Below are 15,754 nucleotides of genomic sequence, written 5' to 3' on the forward strand. Positions count from 1 at the left end.
TCTTTTTCTATAGCTCCTTTAACTAATACAACTGTTCCTAGGCTTAATAAAAATGTATTGAATAAATGATTCCTGCTTCCTTTCTTCCCCCTCTTTCCTGATTATCCATTCATATTTCAACCCTAAAAGTATTGTAACGATGCTATTAGTCAGCCAACTTCTACTGTTTTGAGGTCAGGGAGAACACAGGGCTTCATGGATGGAGGACTGGGCAGGTCTCAGGCAAAAGGGAACTGGGCTCCTTTGACCTTAAGTCTCTCTGAATAGTTCTCTTGAGTGAAGTGAGGCAGTAGCTTTATAAGAACTGAACTCTGATAGTAACTCCAAGGTTAACAGCTTCAGGACACTGTGTGGGCTTTGAGAATACAGTAGTTAAGCTACAATGTTATGAGGAATTTGGAGAGGGAGAAATCTTGGGGTTCCAACGGGTTATCTAGCCTTAGGCATGTTCTTCCTTGCATGAGACTCCTCCTTATGAGTCTCTTCAGCCAAAGCCTGAAGTGGGAAAACCTGAGATCATCAAAAGTGAGGTCTGGCAGTACCTCAAAATGTCAGGATCAAATGCACCCCCCTCCAAATGTTTTAGATTTTTTAGAAAATGTGGGCTGACATTATGGAAAGAGCAGGTTACAAAACAGTCCGTACAGAGTGTTCCCTGTTTGTAACCTTATCCTGCCTCTCTGCATAAAACCAAGTTGGGGAAGGCTGTTTGCCAATGTGTTATCTGTGGTTATCTGAGGGGGCAGGAAGAAATTATTCCCAGTTATTTTAATTTTCATTCTGGTGTGTTTCCAGATTTTCTACAATGGACATTTATTACTTTTTTATGAGTAAGAAATGAAAAAACTTTTTTTAAAAACCAGGCAGTTTGACACATGCCCCTTGTTACACTTGGTAAGCATGTCAGTTATTTCTAGATAGAATAAGAACTCATCCATGAAGTTCTGTAAATGGAAGCTGTGGGGTTGTAGAACAAATCACAAATGTATTAGTGTAAATCAGTACATATTATCTCACATGCTCAGCTGAATCTTCTGCTCAGAACCTCACAGGGTCCATCAAGGTGTTGGCCAGAATGTGTTTACATCTGGATTTCTATAGTAATTTGGTTTCTGTGATGGTTTGAATAAGAATGGACCCCACTGGTTCATATATTTGAATGCTTAGTCAACAGGAAGTGGTGCTCTTTGAGGAGGATTAGGAAGTATGGCCTTGCTGGAATAAACTTGGATCTTGTTAGAGTAAGTGTCTTAGTTAGGGTTTACTGCTATGAATAGACACCATGACCAAGGCAAGTCTTATAAATAACATTTAATTAGGCCTGGCTTACAGGTTCAGAGGTTCAGTCCATTATCATCAAGGTAAAAGTATGGCAGCATCCAGGCAGGCATGGTGCAGGAGGAACTGAGTGTTCTACATCTTCATCTTAAAGAAGCCAGGAACAGACTAAGCATCCTCAGGCAGCTAGGAGGAGTGTCTCCAAGCCCAGCCCCAAAGTGACATACTTCCTCTAACAAGGCCACACCTTCTAATAGTGCCACTCTCTGGGCCAAGCATATGCAAACCATCATATTCCACTCCCTGGCCCCCATAGGCTTGTTCAAACATATGAGTGTATGGGGGCCATAACTAAGCATAGCATAATAAAAAGTACATTTAGTCCAACTTCCAAAGTACCCATCATCTATAGTAGTTAAAAGTCCAGTTCAAAGTCTCTTTTGAGATCCATCCAATCACTTAACTGTAATCTGAGAATTAAGACAGGCAACCAGCTGGGCAAACTCTAAACTCTACCATCTCTATGTCTGATGTCAAAGCAGTCTTCAGATCTTCAACTGCTTTTTCATCTTTGTTGACTACAGCAAACTTCTTTCTCCTGAGCTGGCTTCGCTCTCTGTTAGCAGTTTTCCTTGGCAGGTATCCCACAGTTCTGGCATCCTTAAACATCTTTGGGTCTCCAAGGTATCTTCAATGTTAAAGTTCCTTGTTTCAATGTCTGGGATCCACACACGATCTTCTGGGCTCTTCCAAAGTTTGGCTTCACTTCTCCAGCTCTGCCCTCTGTAGCACTTTAAGCTCAGGTTGGTTCACTACACCTTTGTTGTTGTTCTTGGTGATCATGCCATGGTACTGGCATTGCCAAGACATGGGGTTCTTCTGTTGCAATGAGGCTTCACCAGTAGCCTCTCATAGGCTCCCTTCATGGTGCCACACTTCAAATCCTTTGCATGACTCTTTCAGACTTGGATTGTCAACTATAACTAGACCATACTTTGACCAATGACCTTCCATGTCCCAAGCCTCAGCTGCTCTTCATGACTCCTTCATGCCTTCAAAACTAGTACCACCTGGGTGATTCTTATACATTACCAAGTACAGCTGCAGCATGAGGTACAATGTTGGCTATCTCTGGAACTCAGCTTTTTTGTGCTCTCAGAAAGCATTTCCCAGATTTTACCTCAGTAATGCTAGTCTCTTCTTAATCGCCTCTAATTTCTTAGCTCCAGATAATCAGCATCAATTGTCCTAGTAGTCTCTTTCTCCTCTTGAATATGAAGCCAGAGACACATGACCAAAGCTGCTAAATTCTGCTGCTTGTAGGAGCTGGAACATACCTCCCTTGTTCTATTACATTATCACTAGCTTCCTCTTTTCTAACTCCTTCACTACCTAAACTTGGCTGTCCTGGACCTTGCTCTGTTAGATTAACCTTGAATTTAGAGATCTGTATGCCTGTCTTCTGGGATTAAAGGTGTGTACCACACCTGGATTTAAGCTTTTCTTTGCCTAAAACTTGCTCTGTTCTAGGCTGGCCTCAAACTCAGAGATCTGTTTATCTTTGCTTCCTGGGATTAAAGGTTTGTATTAAGTTGCCTGGAGATAACTTAGTTCGGAGGGACCTTGTCAAAAGTTCATTACTCCCCTTATTCAATTCAATATTCTTGAACACAAGATTCAGCTCCATTTCACTTTCTGATGTCCCTTTAATACTAGAACCATATATTTTGTATTTTTTCTTTCTCAACGTGCTTCTTTTAATAAAAATGTTCTTCATAAAAATGAACTTTAGTACAACAACAGAATTTACACCAGACTGTTTTGAGACTTTTCTTTTATTTTTTAAAAAATTTGTTTATTTTATAGTACACTGTAGCTGTCTTCAGACACACCAGAGAGGAATTGGATCCCATTACAGATGGTTGTGAGCTACCATGTGGTTGCTGGGAATTGAACTCAGGACCGCTGGAAGAACAGTCAGTGCTCTTAACTGCTGAGCCATCTCTTCAGCCTGAGACTTCCTTTTTCAAAAACAATTAATGTAAATCTCTTCACCTTAAACTCAGGCAGACCCTTTGGAAAAGGGCAAAAAGCAGCCGTGTTCTTCACCAAAATTCTACAAAAAGAATCTCTAGGCCACATACTGAAATTCTCCACTGAAATCTCTTGGGCCAAGTTAATGCAATTCAAATCACTCTCAGTAACAAAGTCTTCCATATTCTTACTAGGATAGCCCATTAAGCACCATTTAGAGGCTTCCATGACTTTCCAAATCTAAAGTACCAAAATCCATATACTTCCAAATAAAAGCATTGTCATGCCTATCACAGCAACACCCCAGTCCCTGGTAACAACTTCTTAGTTAGGGTTTTATTGCTGTGAACAGACACCATGACCAAGGCAAGTCTTATAAATGACAACATGTAATTAGGGCTGGCTTAGAGGTTCATAGGTTCAGTCCATTATCATCAAAGTGGGAACATGGCAGCATCCAGGCAGGCATGGTGCAAGAGAAGCTGAGAGTTCTACATCTTCATCTGAAGGAAGCCAGGAACAGACTGAGCATCCTCAGGCAGCTAGGAGGAATGTCTCTAAGCCCAGCTTTATAGTGACACACTTCCTTCAACAAGGCCACACCTTCTAATAGTGCCACTCTCTGGGCCAAGCATATGCAAACCATGACAGTAGGTGAGCTCTTTTTTGGTTAAGTGTGGTCTTGATGAAGTAGGTTTGGCCTTTTGAAGTAAATGTGTCATCAAGGGTGGGGTTTGAGGTTTCAAAAACCTATGCCATGTCCAGTGTCTCTCTCTTCCTGATGCCTGTGGAGCTGGACATAGAACTCTTAGCTATTTCCCCAGCACCATGTCTGCCTCTTTGCTGCCATGATGATAATGGACTAAACCTCTGAAACTATAAAAAATCCCCAACTAAATGCTTAAAAAAAAAAAAAAAAAAAAGAATTGTCATGGTATTGTGTCTCTTCGGGATAATAGAACATTAAGACAGAAGTTGTTACCAGGTAGTTGGGTATTGAGGTGACAGGTCTTACCATCAGTGTTGGCAGAATGTAGACTTTGGATTAGGAAAGCAGTTGGACACTTTCAGTAGGGTTTAATGGGCCACACTAATAGGAGTGTGGAAGACAACGGTGATGAGACTGACAGTGATTATGACTGCAGAGTTTGATTAGACAGGAAGAATATAATGGCCTAGAGATCCTTCTTGGGATATTTTGGCAAAGAATGTACCTGCCTTTTACCATTGTCAAACAAAACAAAGCAAAAGCTGCCTGAGGCTAAATTTGGATTAAAGGCACTGGGTGAGGAGATTTCAAGACAGTCTAGTTTCGACTAGTCACATGGCTTAATGGCTACTCTTATACAGATCTATAATGAAAAGGAGCAAGCTAGGAAGGAAAAAAATACAGAATGTACAGTTTGAGAAGAAAAGGAGCAATAGGAAGTGTAATGGAGCTAGGACCAGTGCTCAAGGAAATAAAATGTTAAAGGAAAAGTACAATGGGAAATGGAATAAAGGGAGTGGTGACCTCAGGGCAATACACCACCCAGCTAATCCCACAATTTGTGAAAAGGAATTAAAGAAAAGCTTAAGCAGTGAAGAAGACTATCAAAACCAGAAAGCTGAAGAAAATGTATTAGAATAAGGGGGCCAAGTTCCAGCCCCAGCAAGCAGGAAAACTTGGTAGCTTTGGCCATGTGGTTCTGGCTTTAGAGTTAAGGAATCAAAAAATGAGTTGTGAAATCTCTCTGGTGCTAAGGAAAATCACTGAGGTCAGGTGTGTTCATATATGGTGGCCTAGAGAGGCTGTGAAGGTGAAGCCTGGATTTCAATGGAGACCCAAAGGTGTTGGAAATGCTTGAGCTGTGGGATACTTGCCAAGAAGAGCTGTAGACTGACTGTGGAACCAAACCAGGAGAGAAAAGTGTGTGTTGCAGTAGACAAAAGTGAAAGGAGTTGGAGATCTGAAGAGTGCTTTGACATCGGATGTAGAGATTCAGCATTTGGAGTTTTTCCCAGCTGTTTTTAGTCTTGCTTTAGTCCAGTATTTCCTCAGTATGTTTCATTTCCTCCCCTTTGGGATGATAATGTATATCCAGTACCATTGTATGTTGGAAGTGTGTGATCTGTTTGATTTTTATAGGGGGTTAAGAGAGTGCCTTCACTCTCAGAAGAGACTACATGAACTCTGGATTTTGAAGTTGTCTGAAATTGTGAAAGACTATGGGGACTTTTGTAGTTGGATTAAATTTATTTTTGCATTGTAATATGGCTATAAGCTTATGGGGGCTAGAGAGTATAATGTGGTAGTTTAAATAAGAAATGGACCAGAGAGGTGCATATATTTGAATGCTTAGTCATCAGGGAGTGGCACTATTTGAGAAAAAGTAGGAAAAGTCAGTAGGCTTCATTGGGGTAAGTGTGGACTTGATGGAGTAGGTGTGGCCTTGTTGAAAGAAGCGTGTCAATGAGGGTGGGCTTTGTGTTTTTAAAAGTCCAAGCCAGGCCCAATGTCTCTCTCTTCCTGTTGCCTTCAGACATGCAGGTAGAACTCTCAGCTCCTTTCAAACACCATGTCTACCTGCATGGCACCGTTCTTCCCTTCATGATGATAATGGATTAAAAAATTCTGAAAGTGTAAGCCAGCCCCAATTACATGTTTTCCCTTATATGAGTTGCTGTGGTCATGGTATCTCTTCAAGGCAATAGAGTAGTGGCTAAATCAGTTTCCATGTATTCCCCAAAACTTCACACACTACTAGAAACCTAATCCACAAGCTATTTAGAAATCATGTCTTTGTAAGACAATTAAAATTATATGTGGTTATAAAGGTGAGGACTCTATGATGATATTAGTGGTTTTATGAGAATGAGACAGTACACTATCTAATACCCTCTGCCATATTATGACAGCAAATCTTTCCCCAGATGGCACCCTGCTCTTGAACTCTATAGCCTCTAGAACTATTTCTTTCCTTATAGATTACCTATTCTGGGTTGTTTGTTATAGCATTAAGAAATTAAAAAAAGACAAATGGGAAGGATGTACTTTCATGGGGGCAAGAATCTACTTTCATGTTCTGTCATGCTATTGGCAGAATTTATTTCCCTGTTGCTGTATGATAGAGCTTCAGTTTCTTGATATCCTTTGGTTGGAGGGTACTATAAGCTACTTGAGGTTACTCATTTCTTTTCCAACATGGCAACTTTCCTTAATAAACCATCAAAGAAAACTTTAGAACAAATATGCTAGCAAGACATACTCTAGAATAGGATATGGTTATAGAGTGTCATAATAATGTTTTATATAATCTGACATACTCATAGGGTACTAGCTGATCATCTTTGCCAGGCATTATTGGTTAGTGATGTAACTACCACTTCAATGGAACAATATTATAAACTGAATGTTTTTCAACATTCATGCTGAAGTTGAATCCAGGAGGACTGTATTTGAAGATAGAGCTTCAAGGAATAAATAAAGGTTAACTGAGGAAGGAAGGGTGATATCCTAATACAATAGAATTTGTCACTTTAAATAAAAGATGCCAGAGAAATTTTTCTTCATTTATATAAACCAAGGAAAGTCACATCCAGGTATTGCTGAGATGGCAGTCACTCACAAGCCAGGAAGAAAAATTCACCAGAAACCAGAAGTTTGAGAAATGGATTTTTGTTGTTTACACCACTCAGTGTGAATAATCTGTACCATGGAAAGTAGGAACAATAGAAGACACAGATCCCTGGAGATGAGACAGAGCCTGTCTGCAACATTCAGCATTATGAAGTTGTTGGAATTCCATACAGAAGCTCTAGAAGCTTCTAGGAATATTTAAAACGTACAGATGCTTTGTACATTTTATCATTCTGTCAGCCTGTGTGGGCCTGGGAGGTGTACTATGTATTCTTTGTTTTATTATTTACTTTACATACGGATCACAGCCCAGCTCCCCTCTTTTCTTCTAGTCCCACCCTCACAAATCCTTCCCCCCTGTTTACTGTATTCTAAAGTTATTCCAAAAATGGTGTCTGATGACCTGTGAGTAAGGAATATCAGGTTAGACCAGGCACCTCTGAATCCTAACCTGGCCATTTCCTAGATATAGGACTTTAGATTGATGCCTCCTTTTTCCAGGCAGAATGTATCTATTATAGCATAACAAGTTATTAAAAGCAAATATAAGCTAGGCAAGGTGGTGCATGCTTTTAATTCCAGCACTCAGGAAGCAGAGGCAGATCTCTGTGAGTTCAAGGCCAGTATAGTCCACATTGCTATATTCAGGCCAGTCTTGGCTACACACGAGAATACATCTTTAAAAAAAAAAAGGAAATATTAAAAATCTCTGGCACTGGTAACCTTTGTTTTTGGTCCCAGCAGAAGGAGGTCAATATTGCTGCCTCCCTTCCAGGCCAAGGCTTGAAGTTCTTAGTGTTTCAGGGATGTGGAAGAGTTTTAAATAAGAAGACAGATATAGGGAGATATTGATACCAAAAGGAAAATGCAGCCATGGTGTCCAATAATGTGCACAGAAGTCTCCATGTGGTGACCCTCATGGCAAGGTCTCAGTTTTCTAAAGTCACAATGACTAGGGTTGAGATGTGTGTGTGAAGGATGATATGTGAATAAGCTGACTGAGTATAATTAAATGATATATAAATGTAAATATAAGAATATGAGAAACTCCCTATGCTGTGAAAGAAAATCTACCCAGAGACATACAGAATGAGGTAATGCATGGAAAGTACAGAGTACAGTGTCTGTGTTGAAGTTTCATAAATGGAAGCTACTTTTATATTATCAGAATTCCCTGCTTTGGGGGGCTAAATGCCTTGCTCTTATGCATCCACTTTGATGGGTTCATCAACTTCCAGGTTGAAAGTGATTAATGGCTCTTTGGGAAAAGTTTGGTTAGAAGCCTGGTTAGACAAAATGTAAAGGAGTCAAGGGAATCTATCTATCTGTCTGTCCGTCCGTTCGTCCATCTATCCACCCACCCATCCATCTTTAATTTCTTTCGTTTCTTTCTTTCTGTTTTGTTTTTTTTCTTTCTCTTTCTTTCTTTTCCTTTTCCAGCAATACATTTTTTCCTTCTTAGTTTTGAGATTATACCATTTCTCCCTTCCCTTTTCTCTCTTCAAACCCTCTCATATATTTCTTCTTGCTTCATTTCAAATTCATGGCCACTTTTTCATTATTATTACATGCATATATGTATATACATACATTTATAAATGTAACCTACTCCATCTGTATAATGGTACAGGTATATATGTCTTCAGGACTGATCAGTTGGAATTGGAAAACCAATTATGTGCTCTTCTTCAGGAAGATTATTTCTCTGACTCTCAGCATATTTACATTGCTTGTAGTTCTTTGTGTAGGGCTGAGGCCTCAATGGCTTTCGTCATCCATTTTGCCATGTCTGCTAGAATCACTCTTGTTCAGCTCATGTTAAGGCTGCCATTTTGGTGAGATTTTATGCGTGTAGCTTCTGATATTACTAAGAGACATAGTCTCACAGAAAAGTCCCTTATCCCCTGGCTCTTACACTCTTTCCACCAAGTCTTAGGCAATGTTCCCTAAGCCTTAGGTAAAAGAGTGTTTTGTAGATGTATCCACTGGGCCTTCAGGTGACTCATTTTCTTCCTGTAGAGTACTCTTTTATCTGAGGTTAACACATAACCCTTTTCCTAGCTTCAATAAATGAGACTCATCACATATTGTAGTTATAATATCAAATGCTGACTGTCTCATGTATAGTGAGAATTTTGGTTTCTTTAAAAAAACAGAAATATTACAAGAATATGTTTTTGTTTTAATCCCAGGTGTAGGATATGGAACTGCTTCAGATGGTCCACAGCAGCTGACTATTTCTGCCTCCCATCATATAATCGGAACTCCAGGGTTGCATATCTGTGCCAACACATTCAACTTTCATATATGGGTTCTAGAAATCAACCTCAGGTCTTTAAGTTTGTGAAAACAGGTGCTTTCATCTGAAGAGCCATCTATCTTTTGAGTCTTGACAGATGTTGGATGCTTTTTCTTCACATGAAATTTCTCCAGGCATGGGTACCAAAGAGTGAGCACTATAGCACACAGAAATATAGAAATGGTTTCTTGTCAAATATTGGAGGCTCATGTATGCTTGGCTCCAGTTTTCTAAGTGGAAGAAATATAAAGGAATGAGAGAAATGAGCATGCATTATGGTTCAGCTATAAATGAGCCCCAAAGCTCATTATGTTGAAAGCTTGATGGCTAGTTAGTGGCGTGTTTTGTTTTGTTTTTTTTTTAATCTTTCTTTCTTCTTTCCTTGCTTCCTTCCTTTCTTTCTTTCTTCCTTTTGCTAGTGGTATTTTTTAGAGGTGATTTGATTATGAGAATTGCAACACTGGTGATGGATTCATAGCTAAATGGGCTATTGGGAGATTGAGGCTTAGCAGAAAGACACTGTTACAGGGTCAAGGGACTATGGACTAAAGCATTTCTTCTTTTAGATTGTTTTTCTCATATATTTTATCACATGGGCAGGAAGCTGATGCAGAAGTACATGTGGGTTGTGATTCTTGCTTCCTGTCTTCTCATTCTTGAAGTATATTGTGCATCAGACATAGGTTCTCACATATGCTAGGCCTTACATATATGTTAGGCAAGTGTTCTCCTGAGCTGTATCCTCAGGAGTGGGAGTGAACACTCTGAGCCAGAAAAAAACCAAGAGACCCTTTTATTACTCTTATTTTGCAACAGGGTGTCTCTATGTTGTCTGCCCAAGCTGGCCTCAGCCTCCCCAGTCACTGGGATTATAGGCTGGCCCATCACACTCTGCTTCTGAAAATGAAGCAAGAGTATCCAGTTATTATTAAATAGGTGCACGCAGATGAGATGAGGCTATGGGAAGCTTTTGGGACAGAATGCTATTTGACTGGGGCTTTTTGCCTTAAATGATGGAACTGGGAGAGGTCTCTAGTTTCCAGGCAGATATACAAACACAGCCTGAGTTGTTTCCTTTCTGGGCACCCCAGGCATGAGCACACAGCAATGCACTTGGCGAAGAGCTAAGAACAACTTGGTATCAATTTACTTTTCAGTGGAAGCCAAAGATGTCTGCTATTACAGTCTTGAGGTTTTGTGAGTCCTTTTCACATTCAGTTTGTATCATTGTTAAGTTTCCCGTATAGTTAGATGCATTGGAAAATCCCAAAGTGGCTGGGGGTTAGGAATGGGAGTCAACACTCTGTGCCAGGAAAAACTGAGAGGCCATGTAACTTGGGACTTGTTTTCTCCGAAGTGTGGGCATTGTCTCTTCCTTTCACCACAGGCTGCCTTCTTCAATACTCTATGTCGACCCTGTGGCTTAGATTAGTGGTGACATGTGCATGCACATGTGAGCATGTTTATATAGTATATGTTAAATGATCACATTGGAACATGAATAATGTAGGGTTTATACAGAATGTGCCACAGTGTAATTATGTTAGCACAAGGTAATCTTTTTAAAATACTAATTCAGTGCACTTCAGATGTGGTTCTAAAGAACATCATCATCTTTTGAGCATGTCAGCAAGTACTTGTGACTGAAGTCAATTTCTTGTGGCCTCAGCATGGGGAAAATGAGCCCATGGATCCCCAAGTTCTCTATATTCAACGTTCGATGAGATCAATGGTCTGTCTTTCTTCCATTTCCTGGATTAATGATTAGATCTAATTTCATCTACTGTACCTAAAATTTAAGGCCTGATGGATCAAGATGGCAACTAGAGATAGACATAAAGATATTCTAACAGTTTAGAATGATAACTTTGATTCTTGTTGCTGTACAAGTACAGAATTTTTTCTTGGAGATGGGTTCTTAATATGTTGTTTAGGTTTGCATTGAACTCAATCCTCTTTAATTAAAAAAAGTACGTGTATGAATGTTTTGCCTGCATGTGTTTATGAGTATGTGCCACAGAGGTCAAAAGGGTCTATATGGGTGATCAGAACTGAACCCCGATCCTTTGCAGGAACAAGCAGTGCTCTTAATTTCTGAGCCATTATCTCCTGCTCTTCACAATACTCTTGCTTTGCTCTCTTAAGAAGCTGGGATTATAGGTGTGTGCCAATGCAGCAGGTTCTACCTGTGGCTATTTGTTGAATACAGTCAGAGAAATGAAGATCCATTGTTTAAGTGGACTGTGCTAGACTGTTCTGATACAGAAAATTGAGCCCCCTTTATCAAGGCCTCTTACCTTATTTGTTTAAAGGCCAATGTAACATTTCTTAGGGTTGGTTTTCTTTATAAAAGATATGATAGTGTATGCATGTCACAGATCTTAATGATCGAGGCTGAGGTGAAGAAGAAAAAGAAGGCAAAGAAGGACTAAAGAGATGGCCCAGGGGTTAAGAGTACTTGCTGGTCTTGAAGAGCACCCAGATTTGGTTCCAGAACCCACATGATTCACATCTATAATTCTAGTTTCCAGAAAACGTGAATGATGCTCTTTTTCTGGCATATGAGAGCACCAGGCATGAATATGGTGCACATACATATATGTAGGGCTCTCTCACATACACATCTTAAGACAAGGAAAGAGCTACTGGCTATCCCGAGCCTTGCAGGGTGTCACAGTTGGCGTTTGCTAAGGGCTTACTGTGTACCAGTCAAGGTATGCGTGTTCACCATCCTGCTTTCTAACTGGCAGTTTGAGGTAAGGATTGCCTTCTTTGTTTGTTTTTCTAATTTAACAAATAAACGGAGTTGGAGTTGATGGCTAGTATATGTTCAGATAGTGGAAGAGCACTGGAAAAGACAACTCAAATATCCTTATCAAAATGAGGAAGGAATAGATACTGGGCAGATAAAAGCAACAGATAACCAATGCAGAGATCTCTTGGAATGGAAGAGGGCCACCTAGCTCACAAACAGTATAATTTGTTAATTTTTTTTCTAATTTTTTAATTTTCAGTGGAAGATAAATGCTTGATTCAAGACTCAATTGTTCATCTACTTAGGGTGCAGTGCTGTTTTGTCCACAAGCCTGGCTAACAGTGGTTGATTTTGTAGTACAAATGGAATGAGATGTTCCTAAAAATGTTTCCATTAAACTATTTTGGTCTGAAGGAGAGAAAATCTCAAATGCAGTGTGAAGACCAACATGTATTCTAGAAATGAAGTCTAAAGGTAAAAAGTTTAGGCCCATGTTCAATGAGGAACCTTCTGCTCTGTGGTTCTACCAGCATCCATACAGTTGTATTTCTTCCTCATAGTCCAGAAGCAACATGCCTCAGGATTTGGGTTCACCTTCTAAGTGGCAAGTGGAAGAAGAGGGGATAGCTACACTTTTAAGGTAAGTCTCAAAAGCTGCTTATGTCTTTGGCTACAAAAACCTAGTAGATATGATTGCTAATCTGTCATCTGTACTGGCTTAAGAAATCTTTTTAGTGTGTCAAGACTAGCGTGTGAGGACTAAGCAGAGCAAGATCTACTTCCGATGCGGTAAAGAGAAAGAACAAAGACTCTGATCTTTGTATCTAGACTGAACCATTTTCCCAATATCCTGTTGGTTCTGCCTCTTTAAGAACCTGAATTTAGTTGGTGTTATACTTGCCTAACAAGATGAGAAATGTGTTTATTTGAAGAACAGATGCAATGGTTCTCAACCTTCCTAATGCTGTGACTCCCCGTGTTGTGGTGAACCCTCAACCACAAAATTATTTTGTTACTACTTAATAACTTAAATTTTCTACTACTATGACTTTTGTAATGTAAACATCTGATATGTGACCCTGTAGGATCAAGACTCCCCAGTTGAAAAACCACTGAATAAAAGGAGATGACCAGTCTTCTTTCAGAATGTGGCTGTCTAATGGTCAGCCCTTTCTCTGCTGCAGGAAGAGGCCTATCCAAAGGTTGAACTTCGGTCATCTGGAATGCAACATCTTCAAAAGGTAGTTGTGAAATTCATCTTTATTCTATTTCTCTTTGTTTTAGAACTTAGGATCCAACTCAAGTCTTGAATATATGACACAGGTGCTCTACCACGACCTTTTCTAACAAACAACAAACAAATAAACAAACAACCCCTCTCCAAAACTCCTGGAACTAGCCATCCACAAGGCTGGCTTTTAACATGTAGCAGTCTTCCTCCTCTGTAGTTTTAGTGTTGTGCTGTCCATTTGAACATTATCTTCTGATTAGAAAAAGTCCAGATTCAATGTAACAACTTTTAAAGTTACATTCAAATTATTTAATTTAGAAACAGCATTTTCTTTCTTTTTTTGTAGGTGATTGTTTTTGTAGGTGTAAGCTTTTGCCATCTGATTGATGTAAATGGTACCTTTTGATGGTTGATCTGTGTTTCACTGATGGTTTTGGATATTTTCATGTTTGCAGAACTGCAGAAGAGTACACTGTCTCATGCACAGATTGAATTAGGCCAATGGAGAGAGTAACAGCTCTATCACCCACTGTTAACCTGTGCAAGTTACTTTATTCCTTTAAAGACTGTCTTCTTTTGCAGGAGTATTTCCTCTCTTAAAGCAGAATGTGAAATCCTGAAACAACACCTAGCATAAAATAGCACAAAATGACCAACAATTCCATGACTGTGCCATTTTCTGATGAGCCAGCCATACTACTACTGTCCCTCGATAGATTCAGGCTAGTGGTACCAGGTGTTTTAGTTTGTATTGTCTACTCTTATGTTCACATAACAAAACGGTCTAACAAAGCATTTCTCAGGATATATGCCTGTTGTTACATGACACACAACTGCTAGTGTAGTTAATTTATAGGAATCCTGTGTATGGGGATAGTAATCTCTTTTACTTATGTTGGAGATGTGTCTTTGTCTAACAAATCCTTTAGAGATTTGTTTTATATAGACGGATACATCTATCATTCTTTTTAAGGTTTCTAGTGACCCTGTTTTGTCTACTGGGTTTATTTCTGTTAATCATGTTACTTTTAGAAGATCTCAGCTATACTATTTAGCTCAGTTTTTTAGAAAATTGGAAATTCTTCTAATGCTAGTTTACACAAAGGAACTTTGCCTAAAGCCATGTCTCTGGACTGAAGTTGCAAGTAATGATCTGTTTCCTGTTTTCGTTTCAGATCCCCCATTTACATTTGCTCTTTTTATACACTATTCCCCTGAAGGAAAAAAAAAAAAAAGCTTTCCCTCCAGGACTTCTACAAGGGTTACCATGCCTTTAATCCAGTTCCAGGGCAATAATAATTAATTGTATTCATGCTGGTCTAACGTTTACTATTTTATTCTCTGGTTCCTTCAAGTCATTTAGTTACCACCAATAGAAACTCACTTAAAAATTACATTAATTTGTATGTATGTTTGGCGCAAATATGGAAGTCAGAGAACAATTTGCTGAAGCTGGTCCTCTCCTAGTATGTGAATACTGGGTACCCAACCCAGGTTGTCAGATATGGCACCAAGTACATTTATCTGCTGAGCCATCTTGCAATCTCAAAACCTGTTTTTTTTTTTTTTTTTTTTTTTCCTCACAAAAGGTAAGTTTATAAAAATTTGTGATAGTCTACAATTAAAGGAAAATCTGAGTAACAGTGCTTAAAAATAAGCTCTCCAGGGGATTTTTCATCATTGCTGGTATCATTTCTTTGGGACATTTTCATCAGAGCCATCCAATTACTGTCACTTTGCCATGTTAATTTCTCTTTAAAATCAGAAGTTCTAGCCAAACAGTGGTGGTGCACACCTTTAATCTAGCACTTGAAAGCCAGCAGTAGATAGATCTGTGAGTTTGAGACCAGTCTGGTCTACAAGCAAATTTCAAGAAAGCCAGGGCTACACAGAGAATCCCTGTCTCAAAATATCAAGAGCAAATCTGAAGTCCTGTTGTGACAGCAATTTTGATAGTATATGCTTAGACTGCTTGAACCTTGGTGAGGAGTTTGAGGTCAGTGTACTGCCGTGAACTGTTTCATTGAAGCCATATGGAAAGTGAAAGAGTAGCTTTCCAAGAGTGGAGCTCTGTTAATGACAAAAGTGATTTGGGGCAAGCCAAAGCAATAGATCTTCATTAAATTAATGTTTAAGTGGAAAAGAGATTCTTCAGTGGACCAGTAGCCAGGAAGTAAATGTAGTCTCAGCAGTCAAGAGTGCTTTAAGATATATGTGTAACAGATTTAGCAGTCCAATAGGCCTCGCTGACCTTCATTTTTGTGATACAGCTTTTAAAGAGACTCATTTCCCCTCTTTGCCTAACATGGACAATGCAATCTGGATTTAGTACCTTAGGCATCACTTAAATCTAGGGCAATTTTTCATGGAAGATGAAGCTACTGAACACTGAATCTTGGTGATTCAAGATGTTTTTAAAGGATGCTTTAAAAACTAAGGAACAATTTCTAAAATTTAAGCTTCCTAATGTGTAGCAGTCTGCCAGCTTACACAATATACAAATATATATGTTAGATTCACTATACAGGGGGTGCTTTT

This window comes from Micromys minutus, assembly GCF_963924665.1.
Source record: "Micromys minutus genome assembly, chromosome: 1".
In the NCBI taxonomy this organism is placed as follows: Eukaryota; Metazoa; Chordata; class Mammalia; order Rodentia; family Muridae; genus Micromys; species Micromys minutus.